Genomic DNA, 22,566 nt, shown 5'->3' on the forward strand with positions numbered 1-22,566 from the left:
GAGCCAACCAGGAGTCTGGAATAAGCTGGATTGCAGAGGGGGCAGTCTGGTGAATGATTATTCTCTCAGGCTGGCATGGTATTTCTTTACCATGATTGAGCAAGATTGAACTGTTGACATACTGACTTGGGGTGACTCAAATTATTTACATAGACAGGGGCTTCACAAAAGAGTATTTGTCCAGAAACCTATATGCCCTAGGGGCAGACCTGCTCATAGGAATCATGTAATGTGGGCAAACTGTCACTTGGAGACACTAACTTCCCACTGTAACACGTTTAGTAAGTGGAAGAGCTGGGACTCAAATTCTGGAATGTCCAATCCCAAAGTCACACACTGAACCAATCCCTCCAGACTTCCTTACCTGCCTCCACTAAGACACAGAGATCCCAGTGGTGGTTACATTTCCCTTTACCCAGGTTCTCTTTGATACTGTTTATTCTCTTGTTCTCTTGTGATTGAAACTGCCGACAAGCCATTGTCCAGCACACTCTCATTCAGCCACAGTTCACCTGGTCTCCCCCTGACTTCCTGCCTTCTCCTACAGGCAGTCCTTATCTCTTTCATGAGCATCAGCAGCTCATTCAAAAAATAATCTGAATTGAATCTCTTTCAGTGGAATCGTTCAGTAGAAGCACCAAACTCATTCACAATAAAGTGTTGGCTCCAGCAGAAATCTGTATGTTTAGTTTTTAGCCCTAATTATGGAATAAACATTTCCCCTCCTCCAATAAAAGGATTTTAGATACCCGCCAGCATGTGAATCTGATATTTGAGAGAGGTGCCCTAAACTACAATAGGCATGGTCAGCTGGCCCTGAAACTGAGTCTTTCCAGAGTAGCTTAGAAGAGGGTAGGGGCAGAAGTCACGGTTTCTCCATCCCCGCTCCTTGCTCCCCCGAAAAGGATGAGCTACAGTAGGGAAGTGGAGAGTGCGGAAGAGTAAGAGAGCCAAGGAATAGTCAGCATCTGTCAGATCAGTACCCTGTCCTGCCTGGACACTGATCTGCCGGCCAGCCCCTCCCCGCCTCCGCCATGGCTCCCTACAGCCGTAGTGTGATACCACCCATACCCACCAGGAAACTAGAATCGAAAAATCAGATAACAACAAGTGTTGGCAAGGATGTGGGGCTGGTGGGAATGTGAAACAGTGTGGCCACTTCAGAAAGTAGTCTGGGAGTTCCTCATAAGGTTAAATAAACACAGAGCTACCACATGACCCAGCAATTCCACTCCTACATATAGACCCAAGAGAAATGAAAACGTATGTCCACACAAGAACCTGTACGTGGAGATATGTAGCAGCAGTATTCATAACAGCCAAAGGTAAGAACCACCCAAATGTCTGTCCACTGACGAATGGATAAATAAAATGTGCTATATGCATACAATGGAGTGTTATTTGGCAATGCAAAGTACTGATACATGCTATGATATGAGTGAATCTGGAAAACATGCTAAGTCAAAGAAGCCAGATACAAAAGGCCACATACAATGTGAGTCCACTCCCACGAAATGTCCTGAATGGGAAAATCTATGGAGACAGAAAGTAGCTTAGTGGTTTCTTAAGGCCAGGGGTTGGATATGGAGAGGCTGGGGTGGAGGACAGCCAGCACCAGAAGGGTCCAGGGTTTCTTTTCGAGACAATAAAATGTTTCCAAAATTCACTGTGATGATGGTTGTAAATATCAGAAGTATACTAAAAACTATGGAGTTGTATACTTTAAATAGATGAATTGTATGATATGTGATTTATATCTCAAAAAAGCTGTTAAAAACGAACTGAAAGCAAAACAAAACAACACCGAACACCCCATTATCAGTCAACTCCCTTACCTCACCTAACCTTAATCCATCCCTGCTGCCATCCCCTCTAGCTGTCCAAGAATTATCAGGTATGTGTTCTGCTCTCCGGCTCCCTTGGCTCATCTTCACATGTTAGTAGGGACCATGTTCTGCCTCTTGCATTAATTCTAATACTACTCTAATACTGATTTTGACAAGGAGTGAGCAGTTGGGTAGGTGTCATCTTCCTTAGTAAAAGAAATCGTTACAACTTTCGAGCTTGAAAACTCTCGAGTGCGGTACCTCTTGTCCTCAGACTGGACTTTCTCAGCCTCTTTCCCAGGCAGAGGGATGAGTGACCACATTCCAATGCGCTTCACTGAAAAGAAGCCTCAGTATGCTCTCTCAGTATTATCTATCCTTTCCTTCCCTTTCCTTTTCAAATATATCACGAGATGAGCACACCTGAGGCAGTAACACAATTTAGAGCCTGACTTCTCTTAGGTTCGGCTTTACTGGTGTCAAGCTGCTGCCTTGACTACTTCTTTCCCACTCATCCTGTATCATGTGAAAGAAAAGCATCCATTGATAAAGATCTTTCTTCTCCATCATACTTCCTAGTACAGACAACAATTCGCACCAGGTTTGGAAGGAGACATATTTGCTACTGAGATCATAAAATCAAGGACAAAAATACTTCCAGAATTTAGCTCCATGGCTGTACCTACATTACATCCTCCACTCCTCCCACCCTCACTGCATTAAGTCTGCGTTAAGGACGGTGTTTCCTTTGGCGAATACACTATGGAAGAATGGTTCTAGATGGCACTTTATTACTTATGTCAGTCACAAAACACAAAGCCATGTCCAGAGTGGGCTCTTTTACTTACCGAGAGGATCAAGGTTGTTCAACAAGTGCTCAAATGTGCAGTAGACCTCAGGATGTAGATACAAAAAATGAGTGATGGTGGCCCGTCTGCGAGCGGGGTAGGGGCTCCCAGGGACACTCATATCCTCGACAACCAGTCGCCTTCTGTATGAGCCCCTGGTGCTGGTTCTCTCAGATGAGGTGCCCTTGTTTTTCACAGAGTCGCACAATTTCCCTAGAGACTTTAAACCAAGGAAGCAAGGCATCCTTGGCAAGGATTACAAAGCAATGAGAAACAGACACCAGGCTCCCAAGAAGCTACGCTTCTCCTGACTCCTTATTGTTTTTTTTTTCTCACTGCCCAGCAAAGAAGATTAAGGAAGATATATTTAAGTGATTACCCTCAAGAGCTTAGGTAGGGCTCCAGGTACACAGATGATCAAGTATAAAAACAACTGTTACTAGGAACTCAAGACTACGTCAGTCTGAGACACGAATGCGTATTTAAAAATCAGATTAATATCCAGAGCAAGAGAAAGGACATAGCTACAGCAGCTAAAAGAATTCACCCGCAGATATGCCTAGTAAATTCAATGTCATCTGAGAAGAGTACTGTGAACAGGCATATATACGTATATTGTATGTAATCTAAAAATGCATATCAGAAAAAACTCAGGATCATCATTCCAAGTTCTCCAGTATTTCAGATCTCATGGAGGGGAGATCTCAAAGTCCTTTAGCTTCAACTAGCAACAAATCTAGCTCCAGGCCACATCAAACTGTCCTTTTCATTTACCAGAGGGAAATCCCTTCCCACAATGCCATGAAGATCTTTCTTCTTCATCCCATTAATCCAGTGCTAGCAATATTCTTAACAGTGTTTCATGGGTATTCTGCAATTGCAGAATCTCTAGCAGAATCACACGATGGAGACATAGTTACCATGTAGGTAGCTGCTGTTTCCATAAAGTTATAAGCTAGAAGGACCGTGGCAGAGTTAGGCTGCTGACACACAAAGGACAGCCCTGGTAATGAACATCCCCCTCTGACATCCACTCAGTAAGGTTAAGCACAGTATGGGACCATCTATAACGACACCATAGTCACAAGTTGGAGTGAATAAAAAAACCATACTTCTTCTAATACTATTTTCTTTTCATTAAAACTCTAACACACTTTAAAAAGAATAGAAATATAAAGCTGGAAAGGCCTTCAAAGATAATCTAGTCCAGTGGTTCCCAAATATTACTGTACACAAGAATCTTCTGTAGAGCTTTCGAAAAATACAAAATCTGGGACACTAGCCCAGATTCCTGAATGAGATTCTTTGGGGACGAAGCCCAGGAACTTAAAATTTCTCAAAGTCCCCCTGACCAGGAGCAACATTCAGGGAGCACTGGTCTACTCCAGCCCTTTACTTTTAAGAGGAGAAAGGTAAGTCTTAGAGAAGCTAAGTGACTTTCCCACGACAACACAGCAAGCCCAGGGTGCAGCCAGCTCTCCAGACTCCTAAGCTACGACTGTTTCTACCACAGTCGTCTGGTCCTTCCACAAAAGCTATAGTCAGATGCAGCAGAGAAAGGAAATCTTTTCTTCTTTTATCATTAGCTCCTAATCTTTAACGTAGGATTTGGCAAGAGAGATCAAGAGCCAGAGAATTCAAGTTTGCTAGAATGATTCGAGACCCATGGGAAGCACTGTAGGAGTGGAGGAGAGAGACTCTGTCCCAGAGGCCATCCAGATTGCAGTGGAGCCGGGGAGGTGGAAATTCGGGAGCAGCTGCTACCACAGTCACGTGGTGAAGTCCCTGTTCTAAAATTTGAGAATTAAGCCCTATATCAACATTGTCCCCCCCTCCCAAAATCTTTCCAAGCTCTTCCTCGAAAACCATTCTACAAAGCAGGTAAAAGAATTATATCTTCAGTAAAAGAATTATATGTAAGAAGTTCTATCTATGTTATGAATTTTAGGTCAGGATGGAAAGTAGACTAGATATGAACCATAAAGAAGGCTGATGAGAATAAAAGAAGTCTATTTGCTTTTAAAGACAATCCAATTACATCGACATGTGAGTGGCTGGCTTCTTTTTCAGGTGATGGAGAGAGGTGAGAATTCAGATGCTGGCTGCTTGTGGGCTGGAGCCAAGCAGTGACAATGGGCACCCATGAGCTATGTTCCACTTTCTAACATGCCCAGAGTCCTTAGCTTAACCTCTTCCACATAGCTCAGGGTAAACACTCAGCAGAGGCCATGCCTCCAGTCTTAAAAATAAATTTTCAGTGGTGTCTGCCTGACAGCAAACTCTTCAGCCATAAAAGCACAGTATGGAGAAGATCCTTAAAGAAGCACAGTGGACCCATTTCTTCCACTGATGCAAAAACATCAGTCTCTTGCCACAGCTCATGTAAAGCGAGTCACAGCATTTACTAAGGAGTGGAGTAGTTTCTGTGAGAGTTTATATGGTTATAAAACAAGGTATCACAATGCACTGCACTACAATGCTAATGCTGATTACAAATACATAATTTTTTTGGTGGCCTGCATATCTTATCAGGCAGGATATTTCTAATCCTGCTAGCAACAGTTCCATTGCACTTAAACAAGTTTTTCTTCTTGATAAACTATGAAAAGAAACTGTCAGCGGGAAAATTAACCAAGGGCTTCAACCAGCACCGAGAGGCCCTGAGCACTCTGCCTTTTCACACTCTAGGAATTCAATAATGAGATGAACCCCAACCTCAAGAGCCAGGCATTTTGGGGCTACGCAGTGCTCAGAGCACAGGTGCCTTAACCACGGCTCTTAATTTGCCTGTAACAAGTCAATCCCCACAGCAATTCTCCACAAATGAATTCTGACTTTAATTTTATTCTAACTGATTATTTAGGTTCCCCTTCGCCCAACAAACGTCCCACCTCCCCCTTTAAATAATCTGCTTGAATTACCTGCTTCTTGCTAAGAAAAAGATTTATCTGCTTCTAAGAAAAAAAATTAAGAGAGAAAATTATCATCTTTAAAATGTGAATCTTCATGGGATTTGGTTTCATGAGGAAGCAGTTTAAATTTACAGCCTGTGGCTTCATCACTGACAAGTGGGGTTACTTGCTTTTCAGTTTTTGGTTTTGTTTTAATGAGAAGTGAGCAAACAAAAGAGCTCAGCAAGTCCACTGAAAACACCTCCAGTAGCTCACAATCATCAGGATGATCTTTGCTGCTGAGCAGAACAGAGTAAGCAGAGAAACAGTAGTTTTTTAAGTGGGGGAGGGGCTCAGAGGAAGGGGCGCCGTCGGAGTTCCAGGTGATGGTACCTCTGCCCACTGGAGGTCCTCCCGCTCCAGCAGCGACACCTGCTACCTGCCACCAGCAAGTCTGAAGTTTCGTCCTTCTGTTCACCTGCATCATCAACCCCTGGGCATCTCCTTCACAAAGCCCAACATTTAAGGGGTCTTACCCATCCCTCCAAAGCAGGCTGTGAATTTCTGAGCATACTGGCACAGGCTCCTGTCTGGGTAGGGCTCCTCTGGAAAGCCTGCTTCGTCCATCACTCTGCAAGCAGCTGCCTTTCTTCCCGTAATGCCACCCGTCCGAGACCTGCTCAAAATGGAACAAGCAGCCAAGCCCTGTCTTCCATATCATCTCCATTAATAATTCAGATACTACATCAAATCTGCTGAGCATTCAGGATTGAGAGCACCAAGGCACTCTGAGGACTGAAGCATAATTAGTTTAACAGACAGCAAGTGTCTCAGATTACCCTCTGACGATAGTCTCCATAGGCAAGACTTCCAAATAGCAACGAGAGGCAGGTTTGGAATGCCTTCAAGGAAGCAGCCGCAGACGACGATCAGCTTGGGGAGGGTCACAGGCATCTCCGGAGCTCAAACCCCATATGTTAGACAAGGCTGCCATATGAATCTTTTCCATAGAGTCAGAGCACTAAGTTCCTGACCACAGACCACAACCCACCAGGCTGGGGGCTCCTTCAGTTGCCGACACCTCTCCTGACCTGAACATGCCCTGTATTCCCCAACCCTTAATCCTTCCTGTGCTTCTTTCTGTTTTACTAAAATACCTCAATCTTTTCCCACCTGATCTCTCTGAAAATCCACCTGTGCTTAAAAATGCAGCCCAACTGCCACCTCCTCCATCAAGGCTTCCAGAATTCCCTTGGCTGGAATCAATTTCTTCCTGTGTTGTCTTCAAACAGCAGCTCTGGCCTGGTATTTATCATACCCTGCTTTGTACTACGGGTAGCTGTAGGCTGCCTTATTTCACCTGCTAGCTGCTAAGCTTCTAGAGGGCAGGAGTCTTGTCTTTGTCAGCCTGTTTCCTTTCCACAGGACTCAACACAGACTAGCTGCTTGATGTCGTGTAAACAGAATTTGACAATTCTTGACAAGAAGCCACCGAGAGACATGGAAAACAAACTACAGTTACCAAAAAGGAAAGGGATTGGGGAGAGGGATAAATTAGGAGTTTGGGATTAACATACATGCACTACTATATATAAAGTAGATAAACAACAAGGACCCACTGTATAGCACAGGGAACTATATTCAGCATTTTGTAATAATCTATAATGGAAAAGAATTTTAGAAAGTATATATGTTTATATGTATAAGTGAATCACTTTGCTGTATGCCTGAAACTAATACAACACTGAAAATCAACTATACTTCAAAGAAAAAAAAAAAGAAGAGAAAAAAGAAAAAACACAAACAAACAAACCAGAGAAGTCACTGTGAAATATGAGCACACAATGCTCGGACCAAAGGCAGATATCAAAGACAAAACGCACTTTGGTTATTAGTAACCACTTTAATTGGGGAGGAAAATGTACACATTGGATACAACTTGGTGTGAGAACTGTGATTCCCAGACGCGCAGCTGCAGGATGTGGTTACCCTTTGCCTGGTCCGAGGTTATCTAAGTGCCACTGAACTGGAAGGCACTAAGTGACAGGCACATGCCTGAGAGGCCCAGGCCAGCTGTGGCCACAGAAAGCTGTCCCAGTGGTGGGTCATTAGGAGACAGGCTGTCCTTGCTGGTGGGATAAATAGCTGAGCACAGGCATGAGAAACCCCAGCGTCAGCGTTCTCCGCACCTCGGCAGACGGGGCTGCCGGCCCTGGAGCAGGTGCACGGTGCCTGCCTGCTCCTGCCACCCGCCTGCCCCACTACCCTGGCCCTCCCAGGAGGAAAACTGCAAAGGGCAGCATTTCCAACAGCATGGTTCCAAGTATTCATAACTCATCCATCTTGACACAGAAGAGCTCCAACTCGCTCTGGCAAATCTCATGTTCACTGTCAATTTGCTAGAAAATGTCAAACACCCTGAAGAATCTATTTCCTGACTCTGCCGCCATCAGGGTCTCCTGCTCACTGTATCTGTTCTTGGGATCATTCGTCTCTGGACTTTGACTTCAAAGAGGAATTCCCTGGGGTTTATGGTCACAAGGCATATGCAAGGTAGATAAGGGATATAATGGGAGACCTGTTGATGAAAATCAGTGTCAGGCTTCTCCTTTGTTTAAGGGAGCTATCTTCATTTCACAGACGTTTACTGGGCACCGCCCTAGGATGGGCCAGGTGTTCACTGCCTTACTGATGTCCAAGACAGGGGCCCTCAGAGAGCACGTACATTAGCAGATGTAGGTCTGTCTATGCCTAACGATAGTGCAATCTGGTTATAGCAATCATCACCCCAGTGTATAGTTACAGCAATAAAAGGTGGAGGGGGGGTTGGTTTAGAGACTTGGGATACAGCTAGTGGTACCTTTTAATTTTCTGCCTTCAAAAGGAAGTGTGTTTCCGAAAGAGAACTGGCTTACATTTCAGATTTTACATGGACAATTTTATGTATTTCTGTCACATTCCCAACAACAGCACACAAAAGCAGGTTTTTCCCTCCAAGGAGTCCGCAGGGCGCGTGTGTCAAATGTGTTACCTTGCCACATTCTCTCAAGGCTACACTCCGAGGGTGTGAAAGTGCCTGAGAGGGAAAGACTGAGTCAACCTGTGCTGGTGGATTCTGGACAACAGGATGTTCAGTCTGGATCTTGAAGAAAAAACTTACTAAGAAAAATAAGAGGAGTAGGGAAAGACAGAAGAGGATGATTGGAACAGAAAGCTCCAGATGGGAGTTTTATGCACGTCACACAAGAGGATGGGAAGGAAGACTAGGGAACACAGAGGAGGTCTCAGAAGTAGAACCTATCCATCCACTTATAAACAACTCTGTTCAGAGAAATAATATAGTAAGCCCAAAACACACCTCCAAAATTCTGCTCACTGACATTCTTCAGCGTCAGAACTCCGGGAAAACTCCTGGCACACACCTACCAGTGCCTTTCACACTGATTTGTTACTAACAGCCTCTCTCAGCACTTGTTCTAGTTCTTTATAACCACAGTTTTGCTAATCATGGCAGCAGTCCTGGGAGGTGAGAGGGTGCCACGCTCTGCACGGAGCCCCCACAACTCGGACAGAGGAACTGAGTGTCCCTGGAAACTAAACCCACGGTCAGAATTAGAGGTTTGAAGAGAAACTAAGCTTCCCGAAGGCAAATCCAAGGCCTTAATGTAAATAAAAGATGCTGTTTGCTATTTTGAAGCTCAGGGCTATAGAAAGTTTTAGGGCACAGCGTTTCCAATGTGGCTGTGGATGGACAACTGTTTTTCTAACAAAGAAGAATTTTCCCTGTCTTTCCATAATCTGGGCTGATCTGGTGACTTTCAAAATTGGGAGTCTTTGCTATGAAAGATGCTTTCAAGCAGAATCATCGTCCAGTCATTTCATGTACTGGTTGTCAAAATATGGTACGCAATAGCTAAGAGATAATCTACTTCAGTGTAGAAAGAAAATTCTAGATCATATATACACAAACACATATATATGTATATATACATAAAATCATATTCTTTAACATTTAAAAATACGTGTATGCTTTAGAATGTACATATTAATATAAAGCAAGAATATTCCTTACTAGGAAGTAATAAAAATAGGCAGTTTTTTCTTTTGTACTGCAAAGGGTGCAAAATCAAGAGTCTGGAGACCAGGGATTATTCTATCAAAATAAATAATCAGGTGGGAGGAGGGTATAGCTTACAGGTAGGGTGCATGCCTAGCATGCGTGAGGTCCTGAGTTCAATCCCCAGTACCTCCATTAAAAAAAAATAACAAACCAAATTACCTCCCCCCTCAAACAAAGTTTTTTTAATAAGGAAACCAACAAGAACTCAACCAGAGGTAAGTACTAAATAATGGATGAAACCAAAGCTAAAAATAAACAAAGAAGAACAACGTGGTGGGTAAGTGCATGGGTTCCAGAGTCAGAAAACATCATTCAGATCTTACTGCTGGGCAACCTCAAGTGAGTTCTTCACTTATTTAAACTTTGGCTGCCTCGTCTCTAAAATGGATACTGTAAAAGGATCTCTCTTATGTATCTACTAAAGCCCTTAGCAACTCCTAGTACATAGGAGGGGCTCCATAAATGTTCATTTAAAGGCTGCGTATTCATTCATCCATAGGACTAAAAATAGACATTAAAACAACAATTGAGGCAGTAGGTTGGTCCTAAAATGCTTGTGATACCTGCAGTGGGATGTGTGTAAGGTACATTTCCCACCTAAAGGAGGAGCCACCACTCAGATGCTGGCGACTGTTGCTACCGTGGAATGCCAGCCAAGGACTGCCAGATGTTCAGGTTTTCATGTGAACTCTCCCAAATTTCAAACATTTGCAAGTAATTAAAAAAAAACAGTTGTCCACATCTCTTGCACAAAACAGAAAAGAAAAGAAAATGAGACATGTTCACAGTTCATGATCTGTGGGTTACCAGTCTGGGGTCTACACCTTAGTTCTTGCAAACCTATGAGGTAAACCCTCCTACTTACCAAGCTTAAGCCAAACAGTTGTGACTTATTTCAGGTTCTGGAGGAAGGCAATGGGGTGGAAGATTTTTAGAGGCATTGGAAGGTTTCACATAAAAGATTCATAGCTTCTTAATTGCAGAATTGGATTTTAATTATGGCATTTCTGCTATGAACCACTGCAAAAGTCACTGTGTGTTCACAAACAACTGAGTGAATGATACCAGCTGCACTTCCAGAGCAACTTTTACCACATTTTTTTCCTTGCCACAATACAAGAACCTGTCCTCTCTGCATTGTATTACTTTATTTATACCTACATTGTATAATCTTTTCTCTTTAACCACTGGTAGGATACTGCTATGCATTTTACTCTGCATTTTTCCCTTTAATTTTTTGATTCTTTTATAAAATTAAGATTCACCTACAGGGAAAAGCATAGATCTTGGGCGTGAATTCAGTTTTGACAAATGCATTTGCCCAGGTCAGTCCACATGTCTGTCAAGGTGTAGACACATGTATCAGTTCAGAAAGTTCGCTGTGCTCTCTCCCAGCCACTCTCCACCCCCACACCAGAGGCAACCACTGTTCTGATTTCTATCACCATTTTTTCTCACTCTAGTAGGACTTCATATAAATAGAACTATCCAGTATGTACCCTTTTGCCTTCAACTTCTTTTGATCAGCATGTTTTCAGGATCCATCCATGTTTCCTCATTTACTTTGACCTTTCACATTTCCTCCAAAGCAAAAATCATAACTTCTCTCCAATATGCTTCTCTCCAGTCATAATCTGGGTGTGATTACCCCATGGTAAACATCATTTCGTGAACTTTTGGAAATGGGAACAAATGCAAAGCCTACTTTTGAAGTCTCAAAGCATAACAATGTTGATACCACGTCATCGATTGGGGCAGGCTATGATTTGGGGGCTGCGTAAGTGGGCAGTATTTGGGGGCAGGAGAATTTCAAACTGTGCCAAATTGGAAGGAGCAGTGCTTGGGGGAGGGAATCCATTGGAAGAGCTGTCTCTACAAATACTGAATAGGAAGGGAAGAGGAAATGGGAAAGCAGTCAATCACGCATCAGCATTTCAGAGGCAGAAAGGAAGGGAAAGTACCCAGCCTAGGCTGAGATGGAAAGAGAGATGGATGAATTTGACAACCAAGGAGTAAGTGGAGTGACACAAGATTATTAGCTGAGAAGGAAAACAAGATAGTTCTCAGATCTTTGCAGAAATACAGAGTACCCCACTAAGCCATCGCTTTTTTGCATAGGTTCACACACCCACCCACTCTGAGGATGGGCAGTGTTTATAGGAGGTGATTCCAATGGACAAGTGGCCAGAATAAAAGGAGACGGATGCTTTGTAAGGGGGAAGAAATCTGAAACTCCAAAGATTAGAGCCTGAGTGACTAGAAAAAAAGTAGAGCCACTGAGAAAAGAGGCATAGGAAAGAGAATGGGTTTGGGTGGAAAAGGTGACAATAAACTAATTTCAGATGTAATAACGAGTTTAAGATGTCATCAGAACGTCCCTGGAGTGGTGTCCAGCAGGTACCTGGGCATGTTGCTCTGGCTCCCAGGGGAGAAATCAGAGCTGGAGGTGTGGCTTTGGCAGCATCCAGCAAAGTGAGGGCTGGGGCCGTGGGAATAGATGAAGGAGGAAAGAACTCACTAGACCATGAACTTCTTGAGAACAAAGAGGGTCTCCCTCATTTCTGTGTCTGTTTCAGCGGAGGAGCTTCACAAAAACTTACGAACGTTGGACCTTAAATGAACACCTGATGTAGGTTATCTGGGGGAAAAATATTACAATTGCCCATCTATACTCAGTTTACCCAAATTGACCTTCTGCATAGAAATGCTGGAACCTGTCGGCTGACTGCATTAACTAAATGATCCAACTCAGCAGTACTTCCTAGCATCCTAATTAAAGACGCATACATTATACAGACTAAAATTTCCAGTAACAGCATAATGCTATTACTCTGCCAAGAAGAGTGGTTTAAAAAAAAAGAACACTTACAGAAGGCTTCAAATTCATCCTTTAGTTCATCACAGAGAATTTGAAAATGTAATTGAACTCACCTAAGAGGATACAGGTTTGCAGAGAACAGATTCAGAAAAACATTGGACTCTAAAGAATATGACCCCTTCCATAATTCACTTCGTAAGCATAAATGTGCTCCCATCAGTAAAAATGTGCACAGGAAAATCCAAACGTGGCACAGACCGTGATCTGTAGAGAGGCAACTCAATCAGCATTTATTGAGCTTTTTTTGGTTTTTGTTGTTTTTTGGTTTTTTTTTTGCACACAGCCCAGCAATAGGTATAAAATAGAAGAACAAAGTGCTTTGCTTTTCATTTTCTGATGGAGACCAAAGCACTCTTTAAGGGCTTTCAATATAGGAGCTCTCAAGACAAAGCACACCAAAATAGCCTGCCCAGGATGAAGTGGGTGGTGGCTGTCTTCACCAGATGGTTCATTTGGAGCTCATGCGTGTCTCTGTGTGTGTGTGTGTGTGTGTGTGTGTGCGCGCGCGTGTGTGTGTGCGTGTGTGTGTGTGTGTGTGTGTCTGGGGTTCTTTTATTTACTTCTTTTTCAGGAGGAGAGAATGGCTTGGCACAAGTCACTTTTAAACTCACACTGGCATATGGAGAAGCAGGGGGAGGGAAAGACAGCCTCAAAATAGAGAAAATGCCTGAAGATGTAAAAGAGTAGGAAAAGAGCTTTTTAAGAATAAGCGTTATAAGTGTGCGCCGTAACTATAAAAGTTTTCTTGTATTCTTAGTCACTTTGTGTTCAGGGAGGCGAGAGGTAGTGAGAGCATAAACTTTGCGATTAGACTTGCTTGGGTTCAAGGTCTGGATCTGCCACTTAGGATGACGTTGGGCAAGACATTTTTTCGACAGTTTTCTCCTGTGCAAAATGCAGATGGTAACAGTGCCTCCTTCCCCGTGTTTTTGAGAAAATTAAACAGGATAACATGATATGTAAAGACCTAGCACAATGCATGTCACATGACAAGCACTAAAAAACTTTTAGCTATCTTAATTACTGTTATTTCTCACGTTACTGTGGACGCAATAAACTGTCAAAATCTTCAAAATCAGAAATGCATACGAATGCTCTGTGAGTCATAAAGAGACTAAAAAATTTTTTTTCTTTTTCATAAAGAGACAGAATATTGGCATGTTTATTGGAAGGCTGGATCCTAGGAAGTTTCCCAGTAGATCCTTAACGGAATCCTTCTCCTTGCAGCCTCTCTGTGGCTCTCTTGCTATGTGACCAAGTAACAGTAAGAAAGGAAATTAACTAGAGGAAAGGGAACGCTCCAAGAAAATGTAGTGTATCTTACAAATGAAAAGAAAAGTAAGATAATAATCAGTAACAGTGAGAGTGGATTTATGTGATAACGTTACCTGGGAAACGGTATTTTTCCAAGAAACTCAGGGGATTTCAAATGATGCTCTCAAAACCTACCAAGAATCCCTTTTACTTTATTGCTAACCTCAGGTATGATGACCAGGAATGGCAATTTCTAACTCCTTCCGTGGTGCAGTTTTATTTTAACCATATGTATGTAAAATCAGGAGAGTTTATTTATCTTGGGAAAAAAATCCCTCTTACTTCTGAGAAGACTGGATCCCTCTCTCTGAGACCCCCCTGGACACACTGACGCACCGAGGTCAACCTGTCCGCAGCTGTCCCTGGCCCCTGAGCGCCCCACAGGGAAGAATGAGGACCAGTCTTCCTCCCTGCTGCATCCCAAGTCCTCACGCAGTGACTGACACAAATAAATACTAGTGAAAGGAGAAAAATCAAAAATACCTTTCAGAGCCCTTCTTCTGTGCATATTTTGACATTTCCACCAGGAGAGAAAAACCAAGAAACATCTGAGAAAAACACGAAGCTTTAGAAAACTACTCATAAAATTAAGAATCTTATCCAAGGGGCCTATCTCTTCCTCACCTTTCCTAAAGCTCTAATTCAAACGCTTCTGTATCTGGATTTAATCAGCAGAAATCTGTCAAGATTCAGGCTACTGATGACAAGCTGAATGTAACTGAGTAAATGGATATTACAGATTTTGAGCAAAAAAACTCTATTTCCTAACAGTATTCTGGGCTTTTTTACTATCTTCAAATATGGGAGGCGGGGGGAGCGTGAAGACGGCTAAGGAAAATCTAAATGAAATACAACTGAGATGGAAAAATACCCACGTGAGTGCTGCATATTGTTTAATAGTTAAAGCGTTCCTATTAATCCCTTTAGTTCCTTTACACAAATCTAGATCACATCAGTCAAATCAAATTTTGTTTAAGTGGCATAAAATCAAGTCACTTTAATCAGGTATTTCTTTCACTTTATTTTCAAATCTACTTTTCCTCATCCTCCAACTAAGCAAAAATATTAACATTCCTAGTAAACATGTTTTCAAACAGGCATTCAGAAGCAGAAATAATTTGTAGCAAGTAATACTTTTGAAGAGTGATGAGTTTTCATTCTGACTGAACCACATTAACGTGTCGGAAAATTTATCTATTGAATGATCATAAGTTTTTTCTGACTTCTTATCTAGAACATATCTTGTTGAGCTAAATTAATCTTTATTGCCTTGGAAACCACTGGTCCTTTTTCAACAGGTCTTCCATAACTGACCCTTTCTTATTTCTAAGCCAGTGGTCTATAAATTAATGTCTACAGTCTGATTTTGTAAATAAAGATTTATTGGAACACAGTCATGTCCATCCACTGTGTACTATCTTTCTGCTTTCATCCTGCAAACACAATTGAATAGTTGTAACAGAGACCACGTGGCTCATGAAGGCTAAATAAAATATTTACTATCTCATCCTTTACAGCAAAAGTTTGCTTTAGGCTAGTCACATGCAAAGTGTTCAATCTTCTGCTTCCTAGCTTTCTGCTCTATAAGCATTTTATTCATTAGTTTCATCTGTAGGTCATTTCCTCCAGTACGATTAGTAAGGTCCTTGGAGGTTAGAATTGTCTCTTTTGTGTGTAATCAAAAATGAAAGTCCGGCAAAGTTAGCTGGACATAGGACTTTTGTTTCAGTGAGCATCAGTAAGTGTCCCCTCACGCCAGGACTCCCGTTACTGCAGAGAAGGCAAGACAGGTTGCCTCAGGGGCCCTAAATTATCTTCCTTTCTGTATCTAAGCCCTTTGCCATGTAACTCTGCAATGCCCTCCCACTTGGACCATGTGACTTGCTGTGGCCTACAGAATAAGGAGGAAGGAAATGACTGTGTGCTGGCTCTGAGCTTAAGCCTCAAGAGGTCGTGCGTGTTTCCATTTGCTCTTTGTCCTTCGGCTTCACCGTGTTGAGGACCCGGCTGGGATAATCTGCTGGTCCCGAGAAGGATGAAAGATAACGTGGAGCAGAACTACCTTCAAACATGTGAGTAAGCCTGACAAACTGCCCACTGATACAGCAGAAGGCAGCTGACCCCCTGCCATCCCTGCACACTCATGGAAAATGAGAGATGATTGTCGCTTTAAAGTTCTGAATTTTGGGATGGTTTATGAAGCAGCAATAACTGATGGATACAAGAGACCCTTGTAAGTCTGAAAATACTTAGCTGCTGACACTTACGTTTCCTTGGAATCTTAAAGGCAAAAATGAAAAATTTTCAATATTTAGTGACATGATTTTATGGGACCATGCTCTTAAAGGTAATATATGTGAATGTTCCTTTTCAGCCAGATGTTTAAAAAAAAATCAATGAATCAATAAGAATTTAGTGCCTATAAAGAACTCATACAACTCAACAACAATAAAACAAATAACCTGACTGAAAAAGAAACAGAGGATCTGGATAGACATTTTCCCAAAGAAGACATACAGATGGCCAATAGGTAAACGAAAATTGTTCAGCATCACCACTCATAAGGGAAATGCAAATCAAAACCACAATGAGATATCACCTGACCTCATTAGGATGGCTATTATCAAAAGACAAAAAATAACAAGTATTGGAGAGGCTGTAGAGAAGAGGGAAACTTCGTATGCTTTTGAAGGAATGTAAATTGGTACAGCCACTGTGGAAAACACTATGGAGATTCTTCAAAAAGTTAAACATAGAACTATCATATGATCCAACTATTCCACTTCTGAATATTTATTCAAAAAATATGAAAACACTAATTTGAAATGATATATGTACCCTTATGTTCATTGCAGCATAATTTTTAATAGCCAAGATATGAAATGACCTACGTGCTCACTGATGGATGAATGGATAAAGAAGATGTGGTATCTACACCATGCTGCAGTGTCTCTGGAAGTCAAATGATAATGTTGTACATGTGAAACTCACACAATGTTATAAAGCAATGTTCCCTCAATTAAAAAAAGGAATTTAGTGAGTACCTACCATGTGCTCGTGACTGAGATTTCTGAAAGATACAAAAACCAGTTTCTAATATCAGTGAACTTATAATTCTCTTGAAGGAGATTAAATTAAGTGTGAGCTAATTAGAGTATAAGACAATAATGGAGCGTGAAAATCCACAGCAGCTTTGAGGATCTGATTGAACGTGATGCTGTGAATATGTGTTTATCTCTGTGCCTCCACAAAACCTCAAAAAGAACAAGAAAGGAGGAACAACGGCAGGTGGAAGATGTGTACATGATTTTGGAAGCTGGAAAGTGAATGAATGACATAAGCAAAGAGGGAGGAGCTGAAACTTAACCTGGAAGGGAGACGGCAGTGGGAGTGAGCCGGGGAGGCCTGGTATTAGAGGCAACAAGTACCACTGGAGGCAGGGATGAAGGATGATGTGAACTGGAGGACAGGATGTTGCCTTTATAGGAAAGAGCTGAACCTCCATTTCCCCTCACCCTCTTCTCTGCCTGGAGACTGACCAATAACAGCCAAAGATGAAAAACAAAAAATTAAAAAGTCCCACCTAGAAAAGCCACATTCTGTAACAGAGGTGCCACAGTTTTGATCATCTTAGGAAGTCAGGCCAGAAAAACTCTAGAATCCTTGGTTCTTGTTCCTTCATCTCCTGTTCATGACAGAAGACACTATTTCACTTTAAAAACTAGGAGCATGAATTACTTTGATGAAAACACAATGAATAAACAAAACTGATAATAGTTGGGGAGGGTATAGCTCAAGTGGTAGAGTGCATACTTAGTATGCACAAGGTCCTCACTTCAATCCCCAGTACTTCCTCTAAAAATAAATAAACAAATAAACCTAATTATCTCCCCCAGCCAAAATAATAATAATAATAATTTTTTAAAACTGATAATAGTAGTTACTGCCCAGGTTTGGATGATGGTCAAGGGGAGCTTTTGCCTTTCATATATTATTTGAAATTTTTACAGTGAAAGCTTACTCTTGTATGATTTGTGTAATTAACAATAAGTGAAATAAAACACATACTTAAAAAATAACCAAACCAGAATCACGGCCCATGGACTCCAAAGCACTATTTAACAATATAAATAATTTGGAAGCAGCTGAATTTCTCAGGCGGAACTATAATTGCTAATTCTAGAACCCCTTCATTATAATTACATGTGAGGCACCATGCCATGTGTTTTATAGACATTTTCATTTAATCTTCACCATCTTATAAAGCAGGTAGTCCTACTAGCCCCATTTGATAGATGTAGAAACTGAGGCTTGGAGAAATGAAGACACTTGCCGAAGGTTACCAGGCTAGTAGGTATCAAAGCCATGATGTGAACCAAATCTCTCTGTCTCTAGGGAGCAAGAAGGAACATCCTTTCCTTCTACAAGTCCAAAATTAAATATTTACATTAGAAAAAATAACTTTGAAAGTCACCAAAGAATAGTCATTTTAGCAAGGGGAAAATAAATCCCCAATCCCTGTGGCTCTAAGCAGTGATTCGGGGCAGAGATGGTTCCTGAGGATTAAAGGCAGCCTGACCCCATACTGGAGCCCCGGTGACAAGTGACCTGTGGTCAGATTGTGCCCCACTGAAACCAGTGGGGTCATCTGTATGCCGAGGAGCCCCCTCGGTTTCCCTAGCTAGCATCCTAACCTCTTTAGGTCCGTCTTCTTTTTTTTTTTATTGAAGTATAGTTGATTTACAATATTGTGTTAGTTTCAGGTGTACAGCAAAGTGATTCAGTTTTTTTTAATTAATTAATTAATTTATTTATTTCAGATTCTTTTTGATTATAGGTTATTATAAGATATTGAATATAGTTTCCTGTGCTATAGAGTAAATCCTTGTTGTTTATCTATTTTATATACAGTAATTTGTATCCGCTAATCCCAGACTCCTAATTTATCCCTCCCCCAGCCCTTTCCCCTTTGGTAACCGTAAGTTAATTTTCTATGTCTTCGAGTCTGTTTCTGTTTTGTAAATAAATTCATTTGCATTATTCCCCATCTGACTTACTTTACTTAATAAGATAATCTCTAGGTTCATCCATATTGCTGCAAATGGCAAAGTTTCTTTCCTTTTTAATGGCTGAGTAGTATTCCATTGTGTACATATACCACATCTTCTTTATCCATTCAACTGCTGATGGACACCTGGTTGCTTCCGTGTCTTGACTATCATAAATAGGGGTACTATAAACATTGGGGTGCATGTATCTTTTTGAATTAGAGTTTCTGCCTTTTCCAGATATATGTCCAGGAGTGGGATTGCTGGATCATATGATAGCTCTATTTTTAATTTTTAAAGAAACCTTCACATTATTTTTCATAGCAGCTGCACCAACTTTCATTCCCTAGGTGACCACATCTTCTTACATCTTATAGTCCAATACTGGTATTCTTCATCTGGCCCAGGTCCTCACTAATTTCTCATGTTGGGTAGGTGCTCAGCACATCTTTGGCACGTACATGCCAATGGTCCTTCCAAGATCACAGATTCAAAATGACAGAGATTTATTCTGAATAGTACCTAGCACAGAGCCTGCCACCTGCTGAAAGAAAAATACTGACTAAATTAATGACAATAAATGATGTTAATGAGCTGTTCTAACGCCAAATCTGGGGAGCTCTGTGATGCATCAACAAACCCTCCCTGATGAAGCTACTAATTAGAGACAAAATATTACAGTGAGAGTGCCTTTAAAGTTACAAAAGTAAATAAAGACATGAGTGAGGTGAAGAGACTCAAAAGTGAAATGACTAATTAAATCCATGAATCTGCATGTGCATTTGAGTGTTCACATAGCCAGCAACACATTGTACATGAAAAATAACCAGAACAAACCATTTAAACCAGGTAAAATAGTCAAGAGATGTGCTTCTCCCAAAATAATACCACTCCACTGACCTTCTTCCAAGAACACTGTGTACCCCACTTCATCCTCTAATTCTCTGCACCACTTCAGTTCACATGAGGTCTGGTTCCCATGTAAAGTATTATAAAGAAGAAGATTATAAAGAAGAGTAATACCAGGCTCAGGAAGTTTCTATTCTATTAAGATCTTCAAGGAACGCAGTATGGTCACAAGCCTGGGGAGCCTGTGAAGGAGACTAGGGGGAGGCGAGACTCAGACAGTGGTTCTCAAGGCCCGTTCTACTGTTCTATTGTTGACTGTCTTACGCAAACCCAATACTCAGTGCTTCTGCGGCCTGCTCCCCGGCTCGGGCACGTCTCTGGCAATGCCATGCTCTAACTGACCTACTGGTCACCGACCTTGACAGAGCTCATGTGTAAGGGCAGCTGTGACTGCCTCTCAAAGCAGAAAAACCTGCCCGGCATTCCATTCCTTCACATGGAACCTAACAGGAATGCCAATCAGCGCACTCCCTTTCTTCCCCCTCTTTGGAAATGAACGGCATTTAGACATGTCTTGTTAAACCTCAATATCCTGATTTAATATCCTGACCACCACCCCAATTTTTAAAGTGTATTAAGGATGGAGTACGTGTCAGAAGTCAGATTTTCACATAAAATAGAAGGCTGGGTAGCTCATGTGTCTAAATTACTATTAATTGTATGCAAACTCTAGCTCTAAGCACATCCTTTAGAGCAGAAGATAGTAAATCGCCATATCAAAGTCATCTAACTAGTTAATTCTTTCAAGGTGTGCCAAGATTGGGGGGACGGATATAGCTCAGTGGTAGAGCGCATGCTTAGTGTGCATGAGGTCCTGGGCTCAATCCCTAGTACCTCGGTTAAACAAAACAAAACAAAACAAAAATAAAAGGGTGTGTCAGGAGAGAAGGACAGGGTGATGGACTCATTAAGGAGGAATGGATGAACAGGTGAAAATGTGGTTGCTTTAAAGCACTGGGGACCCAGCTACCAGTAAAGACATCAAATTTAAGCATGGTCAAACTTGTTTATTACACAGCCCTTCTTTTTTTTTTTAAAAAAAAAGGTCATTAAAATATATTGTCAATATCCCCTATATTTTCAATACTCCCTATGGAGAATACTTTAAAACAATGCAGAGTCGTGAAACCCCTTATGTCACAAACATAAGGTGTGCCTGTTTTTAGATCTCAGAATAATTTACCAGCTTCCAATTTACTTATGACTGAGATTCAAGTCTACTGTTGAGTGTTCTCGGGATACACTCTCTGTAGATTCCAGCTGGCAGCCAAGTGGAAAGACTCCAAATACGTTAAAAAATATGCCATGGACTGGAAAGGAGGGGACTAGTAAAAAAAAAAATGGAGAAAAGAAATGAAATTCTTTTGAAAGAATTTTTCTTTCCAGTTTGACCACTAAAAAATATAATCAGATAGACTTACTGTGTTAACTTACAGTCTCTCTGTCATTAAGATATTCCAAAAGCTGCCCTATCTTTCCTGGAAATCAAAACTAAAATCCACCCTTGTTACAATGCAAGGAAACCAGAGGGCTTCAAATTTATTCAGAGAAAGACATATAGAAATCTTGAGATAGTCTAGTTTTATCTCTAAGACCCCTTGAATCATAGTTTCCAACTCTAAATATCAGTAGTGTATTCATACTAATTAATATGTACAATGTTATTATTAAAATTCAGATTCTATCTTCAGGGAACGCCCAGAGAGCGTTAAAGAATCCAGGGGCCTTTTGTAAACATCAGGTGATGTTACACTTTAGAGAGAACAGGGGAGGGAAAAGTTGAGGCTCAGTTTTTGGCTTACTGCCCACAAGAGGACAGTGTCAGCTTTAAATTTAATTATTCTGATGTTTGTCAATTTTTGCCTGTCCCGTAAATGTTAATGATAGATTGGTTTAAAAAAATATGAAGCCACATTTCCAGATTTTTCAATCAGCATTGTCTTTCAAAATAATGTTCCTTTACAGGAGAAAATCTTACGGCCCAGAAAGCCACCATGAATTATTCATCAGTTACAGGGTGCCAACATTCACTTCCCTTGTATCTTTCAACAAGTGTGCACATGTGAAGTGTAGCATGCCTTGGCTCCCCATCCTCCAGGACCTAGGTGGGAAGGCAAACTCAGGCTCACTGGAAGTTCTGGTAAACTGAGAAGAGCAGAGCATTCCGAAGTGAAGGTAGGAGAGTACAAAGCGTATCTGCCTTGCATGGAATTACCTGCTAGCCTACTCTCCAGAAACCAAAATAAGTTACAGTCGCTTATCTTAAGGAGTCTCGTGTCAAAAGAACTAGCGTGAATCGATGCGGTTTGCTGGTTTCAGCACAGCAGCCAGCAGGATCACGTTGGGATGCCTCTGAGGCTGTGGCGTTGGCTGTCTGTCCCTGGGGATGCTGAGCAGGGTCAGCTGGGAATTCAGCCTCACCGGGAACAAACTCTGCCATACAGCATAACTGTAGGGGGAGCATTCTAGGGGCGGCATCCTTAACTCAAACAAAGTACCTAGCGTGCTGATCTATGGAGACAAAATCTACATCATAATGTAGGAGGATGAAAGAATTCATCTCAAAGCTATGTTAATACAAAGGTACTGTCAGAGAAATGGGGGATGAAAGGAAAAGGGCACGGGGAGCAGAAATGGGGTCACAGATGTTTGCCCACAGTCACTGAGGACTCCTTTTAAAGTGCTCCAATAGACCAACGTACCTAAATTCAATTTGAGTTGGATTCCTGCTA

General features: G+C 41.6%; 1 protein-coding gene across 5 annotated transcripts in view; it reads right to left on the minus strand.

Annotated features, from left to right (window-relative positions):
• Nucleotides 1-22,566, minus strand: part of ABLIM1 (actin binding LIM protein 1) — a 278,222-nt gene that overhangs the window by 184,980 nt on the left and 70,676 nt on the right. The gene's annotated exons all lie outside the window — the stretch shown is intronic.

The sequence above is a fragment of the Vicugna pacos genome, chromosome 11, assembly GCF_048564905.1.
Source record: "Vicugna pacos chromosome 11, VicPac4, whole genome shotgun sequence".
In the NCBI taxonomy this organism is placed as follows: Eukaryota; Metazoa; Chordata; class Mammalia; order Artiodactyla; family Camelidae; genus Vicugna; species Vicugna pacos.